General features: G+C 42.1%; 1 protein-coding gene across 2 annotated transcripts in view; it reads left to right on the top strand.

Moving 5' to 3' along the window:
* The first annotated feature begins 12,862 nt into the window (after positions 1-12,862).
* FERMT3 (FERM domain containing kindlin 3) overlaps positions 12,863-15,533 on the top strand; it is a 36,899-nt gene continuing 34,228 nt past the window's right edge. Inside the window, exons 1-2 of one of the 2 annotated variants that reach the window (XM_053448673.1) lie at positions 12,863-13,018; positions 14,448-14,596. The gene's annotated coding sequence lies outside the window, so the exon portion shown is untranslated. The remainder of the gene's footprint in view (positions 13,019-14,447; positions 14,597-15,533) is intronic. The other variant, XM_053448674.1, reaches the window with a different exon arrangement.

The following is a 15,533-nucleotide window of genomic DNA, read 5'->3' as shown; positions in this document are numbered from 1 at the left end:
GGTGCATCCGGATCAAGTGGGATTTGTTCCCAAAAGAGAGGCCCCGGATAACATTCGCCGGACAGTAGACTTGATTGAAGTCGCCAAACTTACCAACCAAGAATCTCTGTTGTTGGCTTTGGATGCTGAGAAGGCCTTCGACAGGGTCGACTGGAGGTATAGTTGTAGTAGCTACCGCCCCATATCCCTCATCAACGCGGATATCAAGCTGTATGCAAAGCTGCTAGCGACTCGCCTGGGAGCTGTCCTGCCCTCCTTGGTGCATCCGGATCAAGTGGGATTTGTTCCCAAAAGAGAGGCCCCGGATAACATTCGCCGGACAGTAGACTTGATTGAAGTCGCCAAACTTACCAACCAAGAATCTCTGTTGTTGGCTTTGGACGCTGAGAAGGCCTTCGACAGGGTCGACTGGAGGTATATGTGGGAGGTCTTGCGGAGATTTGGCTTTCATGAAGGCTTCCTGAGGAGTGTCCGTACGCTCTATGACCAACCGTCCGCCGCGATTGCCCTGATGGGATGTGAATCTTCTACTATCAACATCAGGAATGGTACCCGTCAGGGGTGCCCTCTATCCCCGCTCCTGTTCGCACTCTGTATTGAACCCCTATTACGGGGATTGTGGTTCAGGACACTCAGTACAAATTAAGCCATTTTGCGGACGACGTCCTGCTTACACTTGCCAACCCTGTGGTGTCCCTTCCTAATCTCTATAGCACCCTCCGAGAGTTTTCACGGGTCTCCGGCTATAAAGTTAACGGAACCAAGTGTGAGGTGCTGAGTGTCAACTGGACAGATCCGGTCCGATCGTCTATTGCGTCTTCCTTTAAATTTACATGGCAATCCTCCAGGTTAAAATATCTGGGTATCTACCTCACCAATGACTTTCACTCCTTGTACAGGACTAATTTTCCTCCGCTTCTCACAGCCCTTCGGAAAGAGCTTCGACGATGGTCCCAATACCCTATCTCGTGGATGGGACGTATTTATGCTGTAAAAATGAACCTCTTGTCCCGACTCCTCTACCTTTTTCGGGATTTACCATCACCAGTCAAACGGGACGAGATTTACTCTTTTCAAGCATCTGTTTTCCGCTATATATGGGGTTCAAGGCGAGCGAGGATCAACAGATCCACTATGTATAAACCGAAACACTCTGGAGGTCTGGCGGTTCCCAATCTCTACCTGTATTACCTGGCAGCCAGGATATCCCAACTGGAAGCATGGTCCTTTCCTCCAGGTACTCTTCCCTGGATCGACATAGAAAGGGGATTTATACCTTGCTCTGACATTCATATGGTCCCCTGGCTGGATCCTCTGGGACCCCCGGCGGCTCCCACTTTACCGGCGATAACCACTACTCTCACCATCTGGCGCAAGTTGAGACGTAAGCTTTCCCTCATGGGTACTGTATCCCAGCTGTCGCCCCTGTTGCACAACCCCCTCTTCCAGGACGGAGTACAAGCGGCCAAATTCAGGTGGTGGCGGGATGCGGATTTGACCAGACTAGGAGCGTTGGCTAAAGGCAAGAAGGTGCTCTCCTTTCGGGAACTCCAGGAGGCTAAAGGTGTCCCCAACGCGGAACTGTTTCGTTACCTGCAGTTGCGCCATTTTGCTCAATCACTGCTTCGTGCTGGGGATCTCTCGGCCCTCACGGCCTTTGAACAGCGCTTCCTGCTCCGCAAACGCCTCCGAGGTTCTATATCGTTCACTATGCTCACTTTGTGTCCGTGCTCTATCCTCAGCCGCCGGCTTACAGAGCTCTGTGGCACAGGGAACTCCGGGAGGAAATCCCTGATGAATCGTGGGACGAGGCCGCGGTACAAGTTCACAAGCTCACCGCTAACACCGTCATCCGTGAAAGGTCTTATAAAGTCATGGCCCACTGGTATCTGTCACCTGTGAGACTCTCGCGCATGACCCAGGGGAGCACCCGCAGCTGTTTCCGGAATTGTGGAGAACCTGGTACTTACCTCCATGCCTGGTGGACGTGTGGCCACCTTCGTCCAATCTGGTCCTCCTATTTCGACATGTTGTCACGAGCGCTTGGCGTTGCCATTACGCCGTCCCCAGAGCTTGCCTTGTTATTCATGGACACAACGGACTCTTTGTCCCCCTCCGCTTCTCGTCTTATCCATCGTATATGTGCGGCGGTAAAACAAGCCATAGCCCGACACTGGAAGGGTTCTCCCCCCTCTCAGGGGGAAATTAACGCTAACATCTGGCATATTTTTACCATGGAAAAAATGACTGCTACCCTGCGAGACGAAGTGCCAAATTCGAGGCGATTTGGGATCCTTGGATATCTACCTTTATGGACCCTGTTGGAGTCTATTCTGTTCTACGCCTCTAGGTCCCTGGGGACATGTGTTTGGTTATTTATTTATTTATTTATTTTTTTCTTTCTTGTTTGTTATTTTCTTTCTCTCTCTTATCTTCTTTCTCTCACTCCCTTCTCTCTTACTCTCTCTCCTCGTAGTCTCTTCTCCCTCAATCAGAGGTGGTCTCTCGACACTTCTATATAAACATAGAAAATTGCTTTGGTGTCACAACATTGTATCCATGGTCGTTCGTGTTCTGTTATGGTTGGTCCTTCTTGGTCCATTTCTGTGTATCCGACATGTTCTGCCATAATCAAGGCTACCTGCTATGTGCCTTATCTGTATTGGCACGTTGTATTTTCTAGTGCACTACATGTATGTTTTTGACCTCAGGCGCGAGATGTCTATGTTCAATGCTCGTACGACTATTGAGTTTCCTGTTATTTATTTCTGCTTTGTGACCAATGCTAATAAAAAGATTTAAACAAAAAAAAAAAAAAAGATGCTGGAAATTGCTATTCATTTTATTGTACCTTTATTATGACGCTTGAGCTTTATGTACAATGCCTTACAGTGTTGTATTTGTGGCAAAAAAACTGATTTAAACAACAAAAAAAGGCCAATTTCAATAAGATAAGGGCAGCTTTACAACATATGACTGGCATAAACTCTTTAGTGATAAAAACACTGAACAAAACTGGAGTATCTTCAAATAAATATTAGAAAGGTACACTTCTCAGTATGTACCATTGGGTAATAAATATAAGAAACAGATTGTAACCAATGTGGCTTAGTGGGGAAGTAAACCAAGAAATTAAAAATGAGAAAAGAGCTTTTAACCCCTTAATGACAATTGACGGTCCGGGACACCAAACACACAACCCAGGATGCGCTGTGACCGCTCCGGAGAGCCGTCGCAACCTCCACTGCGAGTGATTTTGCCAATCGCAAGATGGTGGCCGCCCTGTAAAAAAAACAACAACGTTGGAAAAGTTCGCCAGAGGGTTTCCAGACCCTCCAGAGAACTCTGGCAGGCTGAATACAGGTACTGCATTGCCCAGCTTTCTAATCGCAGTGTGATTAGTAAAAATTTGAACAAAATTAAAAATAATAAGAAGAACAAGAAGAAAAAAAAATGTAAAAATTATTTTCCACTGATGTCACCATCAGGGGAACCTTCAAAATCCAAAAAATGTAAAAAAAAAAATTAAGAAAGGCAAAATAAAAAAAATCTGATATATATATATATATATATATATATATATATATATATATATATATAATATTTTTGTGGGCAAGTCCTAAAATTAGCACATTAGCTTAAAACAATTATCGCATGGAAAGAGTTAAAATACTGGCATATTAAATGCCCGTGGGGTGTCTACTTTTAAAAAATGTATGATTTGATGGGGTAAATTGAATTGGCCGGGTTCAACAATGTCCCAATTAACACCGGGGGAAGGATGGCCACACATCTAATTTCCAATTAAAAAAAATGCACACGTACCAAAATGTGGCCTTTTAGTTCCCCCAAAAAATGACAAACCCATGCATGTGGGGTATCACTGCATTCAGGAGATGTTGCTGAACACATTATGGGGTGTCGTGTGACAGCGGCATATACCAGGAGCTGTAAATTCATGCATAAAGTAGGTGTGTGGGAAAAATACACACACAAAAATACTACTGCAAACTTTGAAAAAATGCTGGTGGTAAAATGTGTGCATGCAAAGAGTTAAAATACCAGCATTTAAAATACCCTGGGGTGTCTAGTTTTCAAAAATATATGGTTTTGTTGGGCACACTGAAATGGCCCGGCTCAAAGATGTACCAAATAGGGCATGGGCAGTGGATCCCCAAATGCCAAAGTTCAACATTGAAAAATGTGCATGCCCCAAATGTGGCCCTTTTGCCCCCAAACAGCCAGGCAAAATTATTCATGTGGGGTATCACTGCGCTCAGGAGATGTTGCTGAACACATATTGGGGTGTTTTGTGATAGTGACATAAACGAGAACATTTTAATTCATACCTGAAGTAAAATGTGTGTGGCAAAACAAATGCAAAAAAATGACTACCATAAAGTTTGACATAGGCTGCTGGTAGAATAAGTGCATGGAAAGAGTTAAAATACCAGCATTTGAAATACCCTGGGCTGTCTAGTTTTCAAAAATATATGACTTGATGGGGTAAATTGCATTGGCCGGGTTCAAAGATACCCGAAATGGCACATGGGGGGAAGAATTACCAGATTTGGAAAAAATGGCTTTGAAATAGCAAAACGCTACCTGTACTTATTGCCCCATAATGGGTAGAAAAAAAGCAAAAAAACATAAAAACATTGGGTATTTCCAAACTCAGGACAAATAGTAGAATCTATTTAGCAGGTTTTTTCATTACCTTTTATAGATGAGTAAAAGATTTTTCAACTAAAAGTTAGAAACAGTCATTTTTTTCTAAATTTTTCACCATATTTTATACTTTTTTTAATAGTAAATAATATGATACAATCACAACAATGTCATCTAAAGAAAGCCCTTCTTGTCCTGAAAAAAACAATATCTAATGTGTGTGGGTTCAGTAAACGGGAAAGAAGAAAATTACAGCTAAACACGAGCAGCGCAGAAATGTTAGAACGCCCATTGTCACGAAGGGTACAAAAAGTAAAATCAGCCTTTGTTAAAAGATCTGCACTGTGGGTACAACCAGCTACTTTGGTTTTCTAGTTCACATCAGGAAGATTAAAGTCACCCATGATTATGACTTCCCCCTCCACTGTCATTTTACCTATTTTCTCAATTAGTAGATTTTCTAACTCTTCTACTTGGAGAGTTACTGTACTTTTGCATATGGTAGTATGAATACTACCTCGGAGGTCCTTTTTTTAATCTCCCTAAATCCCTAAAATTACCTTTTAGAACTCTCCATCTTCCTCTTACTAGGTTATTGGTGCTAATGTGCACCAAGACAGCTGGATCCTCACCAGTCCCCTCACAATAATCTATCCACTCTGTCTGCAACATGCTGAACCCGGGCACCCGAGAGACAGCAAACCATTTGGTTGCTGTGATCAGAGCCACAGATTACCATGTCTGTTCTCTTAATTATAGAATCCCCTACCACCACAACCTGCCTGGTCTTCTCTTCTTTCTGGATCCCATGTACACTGGATGAGCTGCTTTCCCCACTGTTAGGGAGAAGAGCTTTTTCCAGAAATCTCACCTCTCAGTATGCCTCCCCAACATGCTCACTTAAATGGGCAAATTTGTTTGAATGAAGAAACTCTGGACGGCCTTTACCAAGTGATGCATATAAAACAATATCATAGTGGACAACAAAGATTTTAATGCAACCTTGGGTTTACATGGCTATATCAGGTCATTGTTGTGACGGACCGACCAGGGACCTCAGGTTGTCCCTCTCCGCCAAGAGTGACTTCTCCCTTCAGGACAATAATTCCCTGCAAACCGTAGGCAATACCCCCAAGCAAAGTAAAGGGATATCGGTATCCAGTACCCAAATAACCAGACAAGACTAGTCTTTAGATACAACAAGAGAACTGATTTATTTTAGACACAGACTGCTGGATATATCCAGCATAACACACATTAACACAAAACAAGATACTGGGATACAAACTGCCCCCTTAATCTGCCTCCCAGAGACAACAGGGGCAGTAAAGGGATTAACAATACAAAAGGATACAGATGCCACAAACATATGGAATACACATTGTCTTGATTAGATTATCTTCCCGACTTTAGTGTGCTGTGTATAAACGGTTAGGAAATAAGGCGATAAAATAAATTTAATAACACACAAAAGGATAACATTAACTGAGGGCTAGGGTGACTCTAGGAACCGTCACAGTCCCAAAATGCAGGAACTCCAAATCTATTTCTGAGCTCCACAGTCTGGTCTCTTATGATTTGGATAACGTTGCACTCCTTACCAGGGTCCATAGTCTGCAGGAAGGAGGCCTGCTATACACAAACCTCACTATACACGTACTTACATGCCCCCCTATCCTTACCGCTGTCCTGCTTTGACAGGGTCGTAGGAATGGTGCGGCGAGAGAGGCACGAGGGGCCACACAGCCGCTTAAGCAGTAGCTGCAGCCTGCAGGACTGATTAGGGAGATCATAATACCCCTTTAACCGGCCCAACATTAGGGAGCGCGAGGTCTGTCACTTCAGACCTCGGCTTCTGTGCTCCCTAATCACTGCGCGCCGGCAAATGATGCAGAGCACCGGGATATGATGCCATCCCTGCGCTCTTCATCAATAGCTGGGCATAGTGATGAGGGAGCACTAGAGCAGAGGTCTGAAATGACTGACCTGGCGCTCCCACAACTGGATGGAAGATGAGAAAGATAAGAGATGGAGAGAAAGAGGTGTAAGGGCAGTGTATGTGTATGTATGTGTGTGTGTGCTTGTAAGCTTGTGTGAGTGTATGGGCAGATGTGTGTAAGAGCAATGTAGGTATTTGTAAGCTGGTGTGTGTGTATTTGTGCATACGTGTGTGTAAAGGCAGTGTGTATGGGCAGGTGTCTTTAAGGCAGTGTGTAAGGGCACGTGTGTGTATATGCATGCTAGTGAGCAGGTGTGTGTATGGGCTGTCATGTGTCAGGGCAGTGTATGTGTATATGCGTGTTAATAGGCAGGTGTGTGTATGGGCAGTGTATGCGTATATGTGTTTATGGGCAGGTGTGTTACTTTTAAATTTGGTTATAAATTGTTTAAGGTTTTATAGTTATAGTTATTACTGGCCTATCTATCAAATTTTGTGCATGATTCTGGAAGGGGCTCTTGATAGAACATAGAACCACTTTATTTGTAAAGTTTTTTTTTTTTACAATTTATGTCTTTGAACTTACTCTCTGCAAATGTAAAGGGGTTAAACTCCCCTCACAAACTAAGAGTAGCATCTGAGGAAGCTAAAACTACACATGCTCATATTTTCTTTTTTCAGGAAACTCATTTTAGCTTAGATAATATACCAAATTTTTATGCAAAAAAAAATTCCTATAGCTTATCATTCTACTTTGGCATCGAAAAAACGGTTTGGTTTCATTTTTATTTTCTTAAACATGATGTTTCAGTGTCTCTACATAAATCCATTCTGGACTGTCATGGTCGATACATAATTATAATCTGTACTATCAATCAACAAGATTTTACAATACCGTATTTGCTCGATTATAAGACGAGGTTTTTTCCAGAGCAAATGCTCTGAAAAATACCCCTCGTCTTATAATCGGGGTCGTCTTCTAATCAGACCCCAAAAAAATGCTGGCGCCATGCTGCTTACCGGTCGCGAGCAGCGTCTCTTCTGTTAGAAGCAGGGCAGGAAGCTTGCAGCGTCCTCACAGAACTCTATCTCCCCCCTCCCTCCTCTGAGGGCGGGGCCAGAGAAGTTGCTACAGCCGGTCCCCTGCAGAAGTCTGCGAGTGGGAGATCTGCAGTTCAGGTGAGGGGGTGGGGGAGGGTTTTTGAGTATGTGTGAAGTGTGTGTGATTAAGGGAATGAATGAGTATTTAAATGTTTGTGAATGAGTGTGAGTGTGTGTGTGATAGCATGGATGTGTAAGGGGGGTGGGGGTTGTAGCATGGCATATGGAGGCTGTAATCCCACTGCTATCATCCCCAGGTTCCAGCATGTACTGGCTGCCTTGGCTTGATAGGAGTGTGATTGCTGTTAGCAGTTTGATATATATATATATATATCAAACTGCTAACAGCAATCACACTCCTATCAAGCCAAGGCAGCCAGTACATGCTGGGTTAAAAGGCATATCATGGGGCTGAGTGGCATATAGGGGGTTAAAATGCATTTCTGGACCTCCAGAAATGCATTTTAACCCCCTATATGCCACTCAGCCCCATGATATGCCTATATACCTCCAGAAATGCTTTATACCCCCCTATATGCCACTCAGCCCCATGATATGCCTTTTAACCCCCTATATGCCAGAGTGGCATACAGGGGTATAAGGCATATCATGGGGCAGAGTGGCAAATAGGGGGGTATAAAGCATTTCTGGGGGCAGAGTGGCATAACTGGGGGGGGCAGGTTGGCAAATAAAAGGAAATTTAAAAAATATATTTTTCTCAATCATAGCTTTTATTAAACATGAAAATAATTTACATTAATTAATATTTACTGGTAAAACTTTTTCCCTATAGGGTAGTCTTATATTCAGGCTTTTTGTTTTTTTCCTAAATTAATATTTTGATTTTGGGGGGTCGTCTTATAATCAGGGTCGTCTTATAATCGAGCAAATACGGTATTTATGCGCCATTATCAGATCAGTCATTATTTTTACGGAAGATATACAAAGAAATCCACAAATACAAAAGAGGAAATGTTTTAGTAGGTGGTGACTTTAACAGCACAATAGATACATCCCTTGACAATTCTTATAATAGAATTATAAAGGGTCAATATATCCAGAATAATAGTAGTGCAAGGATCAGAAATTTACATATTGAGTATGGGCTACAAGATGTATGGTGTTCCCTACATCCTACCAATAGGTAATATACCTTTCATTCAACTCCAGAATTGATTATATAATGCTTGACAAATATATGTTACAGCAAATACATTGTTGTACTATAGGTAATATCACGCTCTTGTGATTGTTACTATTAAAAAGGACATCACTATCAAAGGGCAGGGAAAATGGCATGGAAATGAATATGAACTAGCAAAGCCATCAGTGCAGAAGTTATTTAGCAAATAAGTTGCCATAGACACAGTATGGTTGGCACATAATGCGCTTATGCGGGGTCTATATACTCAACACACTGCTAAGGTGAATAAGGTACGTAAATCTCATATAACAATGTTGGATTGCCAATTGAGAACACGTCAATTACAAAATCAAACCCACCCATCTAAAATTCTACTAACTAAAATTCAAAAAACACAAAGATTTAGATTATATAATATCAGGACTCGGGTGATCAGGTCGGGTAGGAGCCCATGTGCAGGGGATACTTGGGGTTCGGTCTGTAACCCACAGTGCATCATTATACAAACAGACACCACAAGCAGAAATCCAGGTAATGCAATGTATTGTATGTATATAACAGGACAAGCAAATAAGGATAATACAGTCTAAGCAAGAAACCGGACATATGGCAAAATAAATACCGGTAATAAGTCTTTTGGCAGGGAGCCCACTTGGAAGGGCACAAAAGGCAGAGAGTCCACTGGGAAGGGCACAAAAGGCAGAGAGCCCTCTGGGAAGGGCACAAAAGGCAGAGAGCCCTCTGGGAAGGGCACAAAAGGCAGAGAGCCCTCTGGGAAGGGCACAAAAGGCAGAGAGCCCTCTGGGAAGGGCACAAAAGGCAGAGAGCCCTCTGGGAAGGGCACAAAAGGCAGAGAGCCCTCTGGGAAGGGCACAAAAGGCAGAGAGTCCTCTGGGAAGGGCACAAAAGGCAGAGAGCCCTCTGGGAAGGGCACAAAAGGCAGAGAGCCCTCTGGGAAGGGCACAAAAGGCAGAGAGCCCTCTGGGAAGGGCACAAAAAGGCAGAGAGCCCTCTGGGAAGGGCACAGAGCCAGAGAAGGCAGAGAGCCCTCTGGGAAGGGCACAAAAGGCAGAGAGCCATCTGGGAAGGGCACAAAAGGCAGAGAGCCATCTGGGAAGGGCACAAAAGGCAGAGAGCCCACTGGGAAGGGCACAAAGCAGGGAATCCACTTGATCAGGACACAAAGCAGGTAACCAGGAACGGTACAGGTGCAGCGCCACAGCAGAAAGGTCCACAGACTTCGATACAAAGGCCCTGGGTGAAGGGCAGGGCAGGTTCATAAAGGCAGGGTAATCCAGGTAACAAGGCCCAGCTAGATATATTGACTAGGGCTAAACCCAGGTAACAAGGCACACCTGATCCTAGTAATTGAGTTCTAAATTCTCCAGAGGGTGGCCACTAGTGGTAGCAGATTTAAATGCCACAGGTATAAAAAAGCCATGGTTCAGGCAGCGAAAAAGTGGTTCCTGAAATATAAACAACTATAAAACTGAATTGGCTATGAGTCAACTTAAACATTATTATTATGAAAAATGCAATAAAGCGGAATCACTCTTTGCTAATAAGCTGAGACAAACAGTTCTCAAATCTCAAATTTCTTTCATGAAAAATGAATATGGTGCTAGAATATGTAACCATTGCGGATACATTTGCTACATTTTATGACCATTTGTATAATTTGGAAAAGGATCCTTCAATATTTCATCCACAAGTTAAGGACATACAAAATTTCTTGGAAACACTACCTATACCTAAGATCTCTCATGAAAATAGGGAACACATAAGCAAATTGATTACCATAGAATCATAGAAGAGATAGAGAAGGTTATTTAATCTCTCAGTCCTCATAAGGAACCCGGACCTTTTCAAATGGTTGTTATAAAGCATTTTGTTTGATTTTAACACCATATCTTCAGCTTCTTTTTAATAATTTCTAATAATCTACTGATGAATGTGCTAATTACAGGCCAATATCTTTTTTAAATGTGGATCTAAAAATTTTCACAATGATTTTAGCAAATAGGATAACACCACTATTAACATATTTAACCCCTTCAATCCCCTATGGACGTGCCGGTGCATCCAAAAAACACATCCCTGCCGCTGCACGGGAGATCAGGGACATCACCGGCTTTCTGCTGTCTGATCTGATGTAACAGCTTCCGGCATGAAAGCTCTGCGAGCCCTCTAGCTCGGTGCCGGCTTGTAATGCTGAGCACCGGAAGTGGCATCATTTCCCACGCTCAGCATTACAAGCCGGCACCGTGGCAGAGCAGGGAGACTCGCGGCAGGACTGTTTAAAGGTAAGTACAAAGGGGGAGATAGGGTAGATAATAGGGAGGGAGGGTAGATAATGGAGTCGGTGAAGTTTAAAATGCCACCCCCCCTGGCGTCAGCAGGGGGGGCGTCATTTTAAACTTCGCCCCAGGCGGCATTATGTCTTGGGCCGGCCCTGCTTCCTAAACATCTTTGTCCCAACGTAAAATTTACTCTGGAAACCTCTAATATGGCATTGAAAAAGGTCACCCCATTTAAAACACTCAGTTTATTAATTCCTAACATGGGTTTATCCATTTGGTATGCAAAAGGACATTGAACAGGTTAATGATTTGCTTCATGGGAATACCTTTTAATCATTTGAACAATTACATCAGATTTGGGGCACACCATATAAGCAATTTTATGTATATTTACTCTCGTGGGGAAAAAAATATTCGTATTCCACGAATATTCGCCCATTCCTGTGTTCATTTCGGGCGAATCTTTGTGTTCGTTTCTTTTCTTCATTTTTTGTAATACGGGGTTAACGAGTATGCACTACGCTGCTGGCGCCAGGATTTTAAAGGTCCGTACGAGCAACTCTATTGGTCGCCGGCAGGGCCCTCCTCTGCCCTCAACCAATGAAGTTCACTTAAACTTATAGCGTCAGACTCTTTATTGCCTTTTTTAATCAATTCTTCAATTACGTTAAACTTTTGCAGTGCTGTTATTGTGTGGTACATTTGTAGGGACCTAGCTTCAAACGTGTTCGTTCAGTCCTCATTTTAAATATTCTACCACTTTTTTTACTCCCACATTCATCACACCCCATGACCATACCTAGGAACTTTACTGTGAAGTCTATGGGTTATTCTCCTCAGGGAAAACAAAGTGGTGTTAAGCTTTACCCGCTTTCTGTCTAATTCGTCTCTCAAACAATGTGATGCAAACTCAAGCAATATGACCACTCAGCCAACTTGACGTAAACACACAAAATGGCCACTTAGTCCCACATATCACTCGAACCTAATGCACCCATTATTCATAATCAGGCACAAAAAATACACTTTCATGTCACTGCATGATCTCTCGTCTTATGTGAATATCACCTTATGCAGCTGTATACTTTTCTGAAAATGTACATACCCTTTAGCATCACAGTTTATAAAAATAATGTCTATTTAAGTGAATTGGGTGGCCAATGCATTTCTTTTCAATATGCTTGATTCTCTAGCAGTAAGGTTTTTAAGTTTCCTGATTAGACACAAAAAGTAGCTATTAGTAAAACAATTTTATGTACAGATTCTACAGCAGCTGTTTTATTGCACTCTGCTTAATCTGCAATGTGTAGTAAATAATAGTGGTCTAAGAATGATTTAATGGATTTCGTCAGGGCTTGCACCTTGAAATACTGAATTATCTACACTACATGGACAAACGTATGGGCACACCTGACCATTAAACCAACAGGGACATTAATGCATTATACATACAGAGACATTAAAATGTAGTTGGTCTTTATGGATCTTGCTTTGTGCACTGGGGCACAGTCGTGTTGGAATAGAAAAGGGTCTTTCGTAAATTGCTCCCACAAAGCTGAAACATAGCATGGTCCACAATATCTTGTTATGCTGAAGGGGCCATGCTAAATGGTGCCTGCCCTCTGTTGTGAAAAGTATGCATAACTGGGTGTTATGAAGAGAGGCGTATCTTCTCTATAAAGGAGAAGTGAGGGAGGAAGCTGAGGGAGGAAGTTGAGGAGAGCACATCAGCCACACAAGTAGTTTCACAGAGCATACAGAGCACTACCAGAGGGGTGAAGCAGGGTTGGAGTCAAGTGTAGCCCCAAAGAATGAATCTCTAACCAAGGGAACTCCCGTTTAACATACAAGAACAGTTCACATAAGGTATGTGGATACCAGAGCTACAAATGAACCTTTGAAGAAATTTACGCTACATCTAAGCCTCTGACACTTTAGTTTAAGACTTTGACCTCTTGTCCAAGCATTTTATCTCTTTTAAAATATATATCTTGTAGTTTTACCTTTTTAATTTTTTATCTTGCAAACCATTCACAGTTTTAGAAGCCCTTCTCTGAACTCTATGTAGAATGTCTATATCCTTTTAGAGATGGGGTCTCCAGAACTATACACAGTTCTTAAGGAGAGGTTTGACCAGAGATCTGTAAAGTGGCATAACCACCTACCTGCTTCTGCTGCTAATGCCTCTAGTTATACAAACCTGCACACTGCTTTTTTCTGCTGCTTTGTTACATTTCCTTTAACATTATATTTGCCTTTATGTCCTCAGGCCTCCTCACCAATGGCACAGTACCCCTAAGATTTTGTCTTGCCATTGATTTGTATGTTCCAAGCGCAGTATTTTACTCAACCTTTTTCTTATTTACATAAGTAATTAACTATTTAGCATATTCACCCACTATTGTCTACCCGGTTGCAGACCTTTGTATCGACTGCAAACCATGCAGTACCTTTGAGACCATTTGTAATATCACTAACAAAAATAGTGTGGGTGGCATTACTAATTCAAATACAAAGTGTGGGTCGCATTACTAATCTCTAAAGTACTCTACTAGTAAAAACACATAATCCATATCCATATTTTCCTGTCTTAACATAGAAGCCCACACACTGTCAAATGCCTTACTGGAATCTAGATAGAGACCATCTTGTCAATTATTTTATTTGCACAGTAAAAAGAAAATAGGTTCAATTGACAAGATTTTCCTAAGTAAATCACTGGACTTGAAAGTTATTTCCTTTTCGATATTTAACCCCTTAAGGACAATGGGCGGTCCCTAAACCCATTGAAAACAATGCATTTTGAGCGCGTACATGTACGGGCTTTGTCATTAAGGGGTTAACAATCATTTTCCTTCAGCATTGCTTCCATTCGTTTTCCCATTACACAAATACTGTAACATCTACTGGTCTGTAGTTGGCTGAGTCTCTCTGCTAGCTTTTGTGTGATACTACAATTGCCATCTCCCAATCTTCCAAACCACTGCTGTGACTGTTAAACAATTACGGTATGTTAACAGGTTTTACTGCACTCTCTGAAGCTTTTTGAATTCCCTGAGTGTATCCTATTGGGTGCTATTTATTTATCTTTTGGTTATTAATTTGGAGAGTTTGAGTAGAACACCTTCCACTGTAAACACGCCTGTTTTACATGTCTATTTCTTTTTTTGCCCTGGAAAACCCAAACATAACTATGCATTGAGCTAGTCAGCTAGACTTACATAATAACTACCATCATTTGTCTTCAGTCTAACTATTGCTTGTTTATTTTTCGTCATTCTCTTATATACTGTAGTCTTTACAGACAACATAGAGAGGGAAGAACAATTCAGCAGCCACAGAAGGAACAGGCGTAATATACAGTGCAACGGCAGAGGCAGGAAGTATTATCCTCTTCGGGAGGTAACCGCGCAAAGGAAGAGGCAACGTCATACTGTGAGGGTTGTGAGTACTTAGCTGATTGTTACCAGAGCGTTACAAAGGAAGATTCTGAGTAAGAGACAAAAACAGACAGCAAAACTAGAAATACGTACAGCAGTGGGAACACAGAAGGGTAACATAATTTGTGGGTAAAAAAGGACATTTATGTTAGTTTGAAAATAAGGTTAGAACAAGATCATAATTATTTCTGTATTTTGCACTCTCTGAAATGTTACCAATCAGTATATAATAAAAAAACACATGTAGACTATTCAGGGTGGGTCCATTAACAACATCATCGTAGCTGGGAGGATAGGGTTGACACCATTTGGTGTGAGGAGGAAGTACAATAGTGTACCCTTGAGCTCCCCTTACACTCTACATCAGCTTACCCCAACACACATTGTATCACGCATATACACTAATAGTGCCAGCTAACACACAATTAGCGCTAGATCATGTAGCATTGTTTTACCTTTTCCAGAGTGGGCTGGTCCAGTGTTATCAGATATGCAGATTTCTGTAAAGCAAGAATGCTTTCAAAAATAGACATGTTACTTTATTTTATCATTTAACAAAATTCAAAGTTAGTGAACAGAAGAAAAATATAAATCAAATCAATATTTGGTGTGAGCACTCATTGTCTTCAAAACAGTATCAATTCTTCTAGGTACACTTGTGGAAAGTCAGTGATTTTGTGGGCATATAGTCAGATGTATGATTACACAATTGTGCCAAACAGGTGCTAGTGGTCATTAATTTAATATGTAGGTTGTGTAAGAGAAATAAAACTGGGTGAGAAACAGCCAAGCTCACTAACAAGGTGAGGCTGCTGTCAAAAGTCATACACCATTGCAAGTCTGAACATAGCAACAAGATGCAAGGTAGTTTTTCTGCATCAACAAGGTCTCTCCCATGCAGAAATTATAAGGCAGACAGGGGTTTGCAGATGTTCTATCTC

The sequence above is a fragment of the Spea bombifrons genome, chromosome 10, assembly GCF_027358695.1.
Source record: "Spea bombifrons isolate aSpeBom1 chromosome 10, aSpeBom1.2.pri, whole genome shotgun sequence".
NCBI classification, from domain to species: Eukaryota; Metazoa; Chordata; class Amphibia; order Anura; family Pelobatidae; genus Spea; species Spea bombifrons.
This window is presented reverse-complemented; position numbering and strand designations above follow the sequence as displayed.